The sequence below is a fragment of the Prinia subflava genome, chromosome 2, assembly GCF_021018805.1.
Source record: "Prinia subflava isolate CZ2003 ecotype Zambia chromosome 2, Cam_Psub_1.2, whole genome shotgun sequence".
NCBI classification, from domain to species: Eukaryota; Metazoa; Chordata; class Aves; order Passeriformes; family Cisticolidae; genus Prinia; species Prinia subflava.
This window is the reverse complement of record NC_086248.1, coordinates 102,771,454-102,781,892: the sequence shown is the minus strand read 5'-3', so window position 1 is coordinate 102,781,892 and position 10,439 is coordinate 102,771,454.

Sequence of the window (10,439 nt, the reverse complement as noted above, 5' to 3'; positions counted from 1 at the left end):
GTCAGCACTGAGCATTGCTTAGCCTCTTGTCCTGTTCCTCATAAGAAATTTTGGCGTGGGATTGTGCTACAAATCAAACATCCCATGGATTTTCCCCCTCATGTTCAATCTCAAGGAGTAGGAGTTCTGTATAGCCTGGCAGAACACTTCCAATATCCTGGTGCCACTTGAAAAACATGAGAACCGAGGGAAGTCCATGTGTGTTTTCTCTGGAAAAGGAGATTTTAGAATCCTAAAAACTAGCGAAGTTTAATTCCCACCAAGGTTCTGGAGGGAAAAACCTGGACACCAGGGCAAACCAAGAGGGAATAGGAGAAGACCTTTAAGATCATCAAATCCAACCGTCAAATTCCAAGATCATGGAATGGTTTGTGTTGGAAGGGACCTTAAAGATGATCCAGTCTCACCCACTGTCGTGGGACACCTGCCACTATCCTAGGGCACTGTAGCCTGGCCTCGGACACTTCCAGCGATGGAGCAGCCACAGCTTCTCTGGGAAACCTGTGCTAGGGCCTCACCACCATCACAGAGAAGAATTCCTTCCCAATATCCCATATATCCCTACCCTCTGGCAGTGGGAAACCATTCCCTCTTGTCCCATCATTCCAGGCCATGGAAATAATCTCTTTCCATGTTTCTTGTAGTTCCTTCAGGTCCTGGAATTGCCGCATTCCAGAGCTTCTCTTCTCCAGGCTGAACACTTGGAGCTCTGGAAAACCAATGACTTTTATGGGTCAAGGTGATAAATAAATTAAATAAAATATAATTAAATAAAAAATAATTAACAAATCAATTAAAAGCCGCTCTGTGTTCCCTGGGGTTATGGAGTCAACACTTCGGATGCCAACTCTGTGTTTCTGATGCAAGGACACATCCAGGAGTCACTGAAAGGGCTCCCGCCAAGGTCAAGGTCCCAGTTTTGGGAAGGTTTCTCTGGAATGAGCCCAGGGCCAGCTCAGCACCACCCCAGGCATGAAGGCGCCCAGGATTTTGGCTCTGGGCTGTAAATTCTGGATGTTCCCTCTCCTTTCTTGGGAGCTCATTCCTGTGTGGCAGCATTGGTAATAGGATGTGTTCCCACAACTTCAGGGGAGGAGGGAGTGGGGCTGCTTTGGGGTTAATTCTCTGGAATCCTGATCCCACACTCCTGACAAGTGATGTGTTGGGACAATGGAAATCCAGATTCTAGGAGTGTATCTATGATGTTTTCCTTCTAGCACGAAATAAATCCTGGGCACAGCTCATTTGCTTGTTTATCACACATCTTTAAGCTCTAGGCACTTTGCAAACTTCTTTTCCTCCTTCTCCCAGATATTTTAACCCCTGATAAACCCTGTGCATCAAACTGAGAAGTTGCCTCTGGAAACAAAGGATTTTCCATCACATTCCATGGATATTGAAGGTCTGCTCCATGTATTTTTAACTCCTTAACACTCCCAGTCAAGCCCAAATTGAAATGGTTTTAATTGATTTTTTTAAATAGCTGAGTTTGAAATAGTTGAGTCTGAGGGTTATGGAATATCCTGAAGATCCCATTTCTCCAACTGGGATCTGGAAAACAGGTGGATAATGTTTAGTCTCCGGCAAAAGGACAGGATGTTAATACTTTTCCTGCTCGGAAAGGACCTGCCTCCTGTTTAGTTACAGTTCAATATAAAACAAATACTCCACTCGCAAAAGGAGGTGGGGGAAAAATCCCTATTTTTTCCCCCCTCTTCTCCACAGGTCCCTTCCAACTCAATATTCTGTGATAAAGCCGTGTGGAATGCAGAGGATCCCAGGGAATAAATTCAGATTAGCACCTTGCTCCCAGTCAGAAGAAAACCAGCAAAACAACTCCCAAAGTTATTCCTAATGGCAAGAAAACAGGGATTTCTTGCCAGATTTATGCTCCTGATGTTCCAAGACTCCGATTAAAAGAGTTGCTGATTTCATGGAGGTGATTCCAGACAAATTCCAGCTGATCCCAGCTGTTCACCAGGGAAAATTGTAGGGAAAATAATCTAAATACATCCAAGATAGTGGTATTTTTCCAACAGCTGGCTGTGTTTTTCCATTGTTCCCCAGAAAGCAGCATTCCCTCCCAAGATCCCAAACTTCTCATCCTCCTACAGAAGCATCTTGACTTTTAGCTACTGGAATTATCCCAAATTTTTAAAATGTAAATATATATCTTCCCAGCAATAATATTTTTCCCTCAGTGATTATTTTTCCTTAGTGCTGAGCGCTCACTGTGGTTTGCAAATCCAAATTATTTGGGAAAAAAACCAGGAATTTCAGTTTATATCTGAGTCTTGAACCCAAGTATTTTCAGGGAGAGTATTCCTGCCTCCAGGTGCTCCTGCAGAGATGAGAAAATACCCTTTTTAGTCCCAGTTTGGGTGTGGAATCTTGGCACAGGAATGACTAAACAGGGAAGGAGCAGCTGCCTGGAGAAACAAGCACCTGGCAAAATATTTTGGGGAATTTCAGGATGAGTCACCCTGGGCCGTGCTGGGGAAGCTCAGCCCCAGATGCTGCTCGGGAGGTTGCCTTTAGTCCCACAGAATCCCATGGAATGACTGAGGTTGAAAAAACCTCCGGGACCATCATGTCCAACCTGTCACCCAGCCCAGGAGTGTCACATGCAGGTATTCCTTTGACACCTCCAGGGGTGGGAATTCCAAACCTTTCTGTGCTGTTCCAATCCTTAACAACCTATTCCATGAAGAAATTCCCATCTCCTTCATGTCTTATTCCTTGACACCTCCAGTAATGGGCTTCCAAACCTCCCTGAGCAATTCCAATGCTAACAACCCATTCCATTAAGACATCCCCATCTGCCTTCAACTCTTATTCCATCCAGGACTGGTCCAGGGATGGGAATTCCCAATGTCCCTGAGCAATTCCAATGCAAACCTCCCATTCCATGAGAAATTCCCATCTCCTTCATCTCTCATTCCAAGACACTTCCAGGAATGAGCCTCCAGACCTTCCTGGGCAATTCCAAAGCCTGACAACCCATTCCATGAAGAAAATCCCATTTGTTTTCATCCCATTCCAGGACTGCTCCTGGGATGGGAACTCCAAACTCCCCTGAGCAATTCTAATGCTAACACCACATTCCATGAAGAAATTCCCATCTGCCTTTATCCTATTCCATAATTTCTCCTTTCAGCTCTCCTGCTTGGAGAAGGTCTACGCCAAGATCCATCACTATCCCCACCCCTGCAAAGCCAATGGAACATTGGGAGCTCATCCCAAGCCAAATGTCTGAGCTCATTAAAATCCCAATTAATCCCTTTTGATCCATCACCATTCGTTCTCAGCATGGTCATTAGGCACGGAAAAGCAGCAGGGAGGGAGAGTCCATGCTGGAAGTTCCCAAATTGTTTATTTTTGGACTCTTCCCAGAGTTTTGCTTTTTCCCCAACCCCTCCTTGGCCTCATCCCCTTTGGAAGGGAAATAATTCATGAATTCCACCATAAAAAAGGAAAGGAAACAAAGCGAAACATTGTTGGGAATGGTGGGGAGGTGCTTGGATATCCTGAGAAGTGGGATGGGCAGAGCTGCGCCTTTCTCCAGCTGTGTCCATGTCCCACCTCAGCTCTGTTGGGATTAATCACACTCCCAGATGTTAATGATGATCAGAACTGGAGCCAGCAGAAATTAAAATCTGTCTGGAATTCCAAGAAAACCTTGAAACTGCAGAATGAGGCTTGGATGCCCACATGGAGCTCAGGATCATGCCCGTCTTCAGGATAAAAGAGCGGATTAGGCATTTCTGGAGGAGGAGGAGAAGGATTTGCTGAGTTTTCCCAGAGCTAATTTCTCAGCTTTGTGCTTATGCCTAATAATGATCCCAATAATTATTCCAATTAATTTCAGGAATGGTTTTTGGAACCGTGTCCACCTTCAAATATACAAAGATCCATCTCCAGAATTGTTCCCAGACCACCCACTCATTTTTAAAAGGAATGTTTTCCCAACTGGGATTTAAAAATTCATATTCCTAGGGAGCAGTGAGGCTGGGAATGGCTGGATAACCTTTGGAAAAGCAGCAGGAATGACTTTGGGTCAGGCCATGAGCTCTTTGTTAAAGTGTCTGCTTTTACTTGGGGATGTTTAATGATTGCCAGGAATTCCAGGGCTGAAGGAATGCCAAGGTGGATAAAGAAAAAATATCCCTTTGGATGGAGTTGAAGTTCCAAATCCCAGAACGTCCCACTCTGATTTTTCCTGTTTGGATTCATTATCCCTTATAAACTGGGATTGCAGGGAAATAGGAAAACGTTGCTGCAAACACAGAGAAGGCTCCAAGTGAGGAGTAATTTTCTGAGATAGCCAGAGGCAAAGCAAACTCCAGCACCAAAAGGGATGGATCCAACCTCTGGGACCTTCTCCTCAGGGAAAAATCCACATATTCCATAGGGAATTATACCAAGCAAAAACCTGGGAGCTGGACATAATGTGGCACCTAGTTCCATCTACCATTCCTTTATTTTTCTATATGGCAACCATAGCAGCAGATACTGGGTACCCACCAACATTCCAAAGGCTGCTGATTTCATGGCTGATGGATCTGCTTTTATGGCTCAGAGGGATCAATCAAGTCAGGAGTTTTCCAGCAGCTGGAGAGTTGGCTCCAGGTTATCCCAAAAATCTCTTTGGAGCACCAGGATGGCTGCAGTGGGGTTGTCAAGCCCAGGCTTGCATTGGAAGCTGGAAGAACATCTCAAAATAAGTAGGACCTGTGTTTTAATCCCTACCTACTCCCAGGCATGTGAGGACATGGAACCCCATCCTTAGAAAAAATAAAAATAGGAAAACAGGTTGGAGCCTGAAAGTATCAGGGGAAAATGTGGGAGAAACAAGCGAAGGAAGCCAAAAGGAAGGGAAAAACAATACCAAATTCTTTAAATATTGTTTTTAGGTCCATGGATCCGGGTCCAAGAATCCAAGCTCATCCAGGAGATGCTGTGGATGCACATTTCCAACTTTCCAAGGGAACAGGCTGTGGAAAAGTTCAGCAGTGGATCTGTGTGACTCCACAAACACTTTCCTCTCCAGAGCAAGAAGCTGGGAATGCAGGACACACACCTGTAGCTGAGATAGGAGTAGAGAGCCATTTATAGCTCCAGAATTCCCAACTGGAATGCCAACATCTGAGTTTCCTGCCTTTTCCTAGAGCTCAGACAAGGTCACTGCAGGCTAAGCTAAAAGGATCAAGTGGGAATTTTGTCCCTCTGGAAAACAGGAGTGGATGGGAAAGAAGTAGAAGCTCAGAATTCCAGAATTCCAAGGACAAGGTGCAGGAGGTATACCTGGCATGGAGCAATTGGGAATGGAGCACAGGAGGATGCCTTGGCACCACTCCCTTCTTCTCAACATTCCTAATAAAGGTGGAAAAAACTCTTTGGATATTTTGCTGGGAAGAGAATTCCAAGAGGATCCCCACACCTTGCTCCTTCCACAAGGGCTGCTCATTCCAAGCCCGGCATCTGCACATGATCCAGGATAACCCCTCTTTATCCAGGCTTTGGAAAACTAAAGTTCATCCCAGCTGGATGGCAGTGCTTGTGAGCTTCCGTGTTGACACATCCCATCCCAGGGGTTCCCATCTGGAACACTCATGGATTCATCACTTCACCCCTGAGTAATCCCAAACTTGCATCCAGGCGGGAATGACGGCAGATTGCGCATGCTGTGACAGAGCAGGCAGATCTCTCCTGGGGATCCGTGTTCCCTGGGTTTTTTCCAGTCCTTTCAAGATGTTCCCAGTGAAATGTTGGCAGGAGCCGGAGTTTGCACTGGCGGAAAGGGGCTGTTCCCTCTAATCCTCTTTTCCCAAGAAGCTGCTCTGGCCATCCAAGTGCATCCAGGCAGAGAATGGCTGTCAGATCCCACCTCTCCAGCAGCAGAGGCTGGAACAGTTTCCCTATGGAAAAGCAGGATGAGGATGTGGAGCTCATGGTGAGGAGCCCTGTTCTTGCTGGGATCCTGACTGGAGCAAACAGGGAAACCGGGAATGACCCCATCCCACTGTGCTGATGGAATCCAAGAGCTTCTTACTGTGGCAACAGAGCCGGGACCACAACTTAGGATTTTTCCAGCAGCTCTGAGTACATTCCAGGCTGTTCCCACAGGGGGTTTGGGCTGCCCGGTTTGGCACCGAGACTTCCAGAGGAGGAGGGAATGAACTGGGAAGAACAATCTCTAAAATCCCACAAAAATGGGAAGAACAAGCAGCTGCTATCCCCAGGAAACAGCTAGGATATCTGGAGAACAACTTCAGGGGGGAAAGTGAATCCCACCAAAAGAAACCGCTCACTCCTCATCCCTGGAGCCATGGCTGTTTGATCCCGGATGGATAACCCCAGAATAGGGTGGATTCTCCACCTTTAGGGAATGGCTTTTGAAATCCAGGTGGGAGTGTTTAAACTCTGGTATTCCCACTCAGAGCCAGAAATGCCAGGAAAATTTAAAGCCTGAATTCCATAGGAGATCAGTCTGGAATGCTACAGATTTGGAAATAAAGATTGGGAAATCAGGCAGGGAAAAGCTCCAAGGAAAGGCAGTGCCAGCACTGCACATTCCTAAAATCATCAGCTGAGCCAGGGGATACCACTTTTCCATCTCCTCCCATTAAAAATCCTGGAGATGGTGCCTGGTTCCAATTCTGCCAATGTGTCATTCAATAGGAACAATCCTGGTTAGCTGCTGGGAATTCCCATATCCAGAATAACACATCTGTGGCTCCTCTTCTGCTGGGAAGAGGAGCCACAGATGCTGCAGCAATACCGGCAATAAACCAACCAATCCCATTTATTTGGGATCAAATCCATCCCATCTCTTTTCTCTCTGTTTCTTTGCAGGATGGGAATGACATTCCTGTTATTTTCCATGTTGCCCCACTTCCAGTTCATACTTCCCACTTCCCTAGGGATCATTTTGGCTCTATCCAGCTCCAGCTGCCCTGTCGAGGTATCCCAGTATCTGCCTGATAAGGCTTTTCCAGCTTTTCCAGGTAATTTTGGGAAAACCCAAACTTGGGATGTTTAACTGGGAAATGAATCAGCTCCCTTGGGAGGAATTAATGGGAAGCTTGGCCTTGGCACAGCACATACCTTGGAAAAAAGAGGAATTGGACCCCCAGACCTCCTAGAAGGGATCCAGCTTGGATTTCAGTTGGAGCCCTCAGACAATGCCAGGAGGATTTGGAAATGGGCTCAGCCTTTAGGAACAGGCTCCCCTTTTTTTTGCCATAGATTTTTTCCTTCAGTCCTGTGTATCCAGTGTCTCATTCCCTGCAAAACCAGGGAGGAGGGAATGTTTACCCGATGAGGTCAGTGGAAAGCTGCCTCCAGCTGGGATCAGGCCTGCAGGTGGCCGGGAGGGACAAGAATCCAAGGATTTTATCCCTTTGGAAACATCAGTCCCTCTCCGAGCATCCCTGGTTCCTCCCCACCTTTCTCCCGCCGCTCCTTTAGGGGTAACAATGGCAGGATCCAGATGCTTATCCACAGGGCTCTTCCCATTTCCAAGCTGGCCTTCACCAAATTCCGTAGGGAGCACTGGAAGCAGCCATAGATAGCCTGGAGAGCTGGGTCAGCTCCCGGGAAAGGTAAAACCCTTGGAATTACAGCAGGGCAGGGAGCACGAGTAACACGATCCCTCATTCCTTTCCAACATGGGAGTGTGGCCGTAATTAACCAGTGAAATCTCATCTTGGTAGCTGGAGAACGGATCCCAATCCATGCTTTTTGTGACTGTTTCCATTTCCCCAATGCTGCATCACAACCCCAGAATTCCCTTTGCTCCGTCCATTCCCTTTTTATAGGCAAATCCAGCTTTGGATGCCCACAGCCATAGCACGGAGTAGGATCCTATGGAAGCACCAATAAATAATGCTGGAAAAGAGGGAAAATTCCTTTTAAACTTGTAAGGAAGCATTTTCTTCCCTGTTTTCAGGGTGAAAAAAACCAAAAACCTTGGAGCTGGGCTTAGAATCAAGGGAAGATTTTCCTCCAGCTGTGATTCCCTGCCCAGCAGCCCAGGGAATATTCACTTTGTATTCCCTTTTTTTTCCTTGCTGAGGCAGGGAAACTCCAGCTGAGGCAATCCCAGCTCTGGCACATCCCTTGGCACCAGTGCCTGGCTCCTGCAGAGCTGTGATAAGGAGGGAAAAGCACAGCCTTGGGACACTTTCTCCAGCCGGAAAACTCTGCCCAGCCTCCCTGGCTCTTATCTTTATCACCCACATTCCCAACAGTCCTGAATTTTATTTATGGAGCTCTCATCCTTGAGGTTATGAGAAGCTCTGATGCATCCATGAGCTGAATCCAAGGTGAGGATTAATGGCAGCGCAGTTCCAGTAAAAATCATGGGATTGATCCTCCCTGCTCTGAAGGCAGCTGGGAGCAGGGAGGCAGAGCTCGGAGCCTCTGGAAAAGTGCTGATGTTTTCCTGCCTTGCCGTGTCCCTCCCAGCAGGAAATCGGGCATTGTATTGGGAGTGCCAAGTTTTCCGGACAAATCCTGCTGGGATCCGTGTCCTGCTCCACTGTGAGCTGGAAGCTCTTGCCTTGGCCATGGAGTGACACCCTGGCTTCCCACAACAGCTCCAAGAAAACCTTGGGATGGGGTTTAAAACTAGGTTTAAGGCAGGGATTTGATCCCTAAATTCTGTTAATCCAGCTTCTGTTATAATGGAACAAATCCAAAGGGAGCTGCAGGTCTTGCCCCAGCAGTGGTGACCTCTGGCCAGAATCCAGTCTGGGATTCTGGGAAGATCTGGGGACATTTTCGTGGGCCATTAAGCCCTGTCCCAACACCAGAGGGATTGAGAGCATGTTTGGGATTGAACCCCAGCCACTTCCCAGCTTCCCAGCTCTCTCCCAGGTCGGTGACTAAATATCCTGGGGTCAGGAGCAGGGATTGATTCCCACATAAATCACCAGCATGGAGCGAAGGCCATCCCATTCCAGGAAAACCTGAGATCCCAGCAATGCTGCAAAAAGGGGGAATTTACTTCTTCTCAGAGCCCAAGCAAGGAATTAAAACCTTGCTTGAGTTTTCCCAGGAATTGTAGAGCATGTTTTGTTTTCCCCCCTTTCCCAAACTTCTGAATTCCCTAACAATTGGTTTGTCCTGGCTCCAGCTTTTGGGATCCCATTTTTCCAAGCCCTCCATCAGTTTTCTAGTGGAGTTGATAGGATATTATTCCTCAATCCCATTTAAAAGTAGGGAAGCACCTCCGGATCCCCCCAGCAGCCGCCGGATGAGCAGCCAGCAGCTCCTGCCTTCCTCCCATTGAATTCCCGATCAGCCCCATTTCCTTGGATAAATAGGAGGGGGAAGAGGGAAAAGTGTTAAACCAGACAAAACCAAAGGGAAAAAAAATTTGGAGCAACACAGAAAAGGAAAAGCAGCTTGGAATTGCTCTGGAAATCCCACCAGGCTTTGCTCAGGACTGGGAATCTTTTCCATGAAAGAAAGGGATTTAGGTGTTTTTCCCAATCCAAACCAGAGAATTGGTGCACCAACAGCTGGGAATAGCACAGGGCTTTTCTTCCCTCCTGTTTTCCATGGATTTTCAATTCATCTGTTCCACACAAATTGTGGGAACCAAGGTCAAACCTGCCTGGGCTGGAAAAGGGTGAAATGGGAGTTCTTTAGGAATTCTGTCATTCCAGCAGCTCCCAGAAGGAGGTGGAACACTTCTGATCCTGCCACAGGGATCCTCCCATGGGAATTCCAGGCTCACACATCCCGGTAGGCTCTGAGGCTCAGTCTTGGAGATGGAACAGGGATCTCAGCTCAGGATTTAGGGAAGCACCTTGTAGGGTTTGGGTTCAAACTACTCAAATTCTTTGTTCCTGGATTCTCCCAAGGATTTGGAAGGGAAGGACCCAGTCTGCGATAGCTGTCCTGGGAGCCACATGAGTCCCATCACAGTTTTTCCTCCAAAATTCCAAATCTAGAATGTGTCTGCAGCATTTTTTAGGTTTAGTTTCCTAGGGGCTCCAAGGGCAGGGATGGGGCAGTTTTCCAAGGATTTCTCCACATCCAAAGGGGTTGGAAACTTGAGATCTTCCAGGCAAAACCCAAAGTATCAGTCATTCCAGGAGAATATTTCCTTTTTTTGGCTCAGGTGGGAACAGGAATTTTATTCCCACTTAAATCCAGTTAAACTGAACACACAGGAAGAGGATTTTTAGAGATTTGGGAAGTGGATCAGAGCTGGACCTGGCTATGCAGGACAGGAAATGCCCAAGAATTCCTGGCACTGGGAGCTGCATCATCCCACACCCTAAGTGGGCAAACAGCAGCATCCAAGGCCTGACTCCCATGGATGCAAGCTGAAAACAGAGAATGGTTATTCCAATCCATGTGCTGGACTTGGGATGCAACTTTTGGAGTGGAAACAGAGTTTTCCCAGATCCAGGATGTTGGGAATG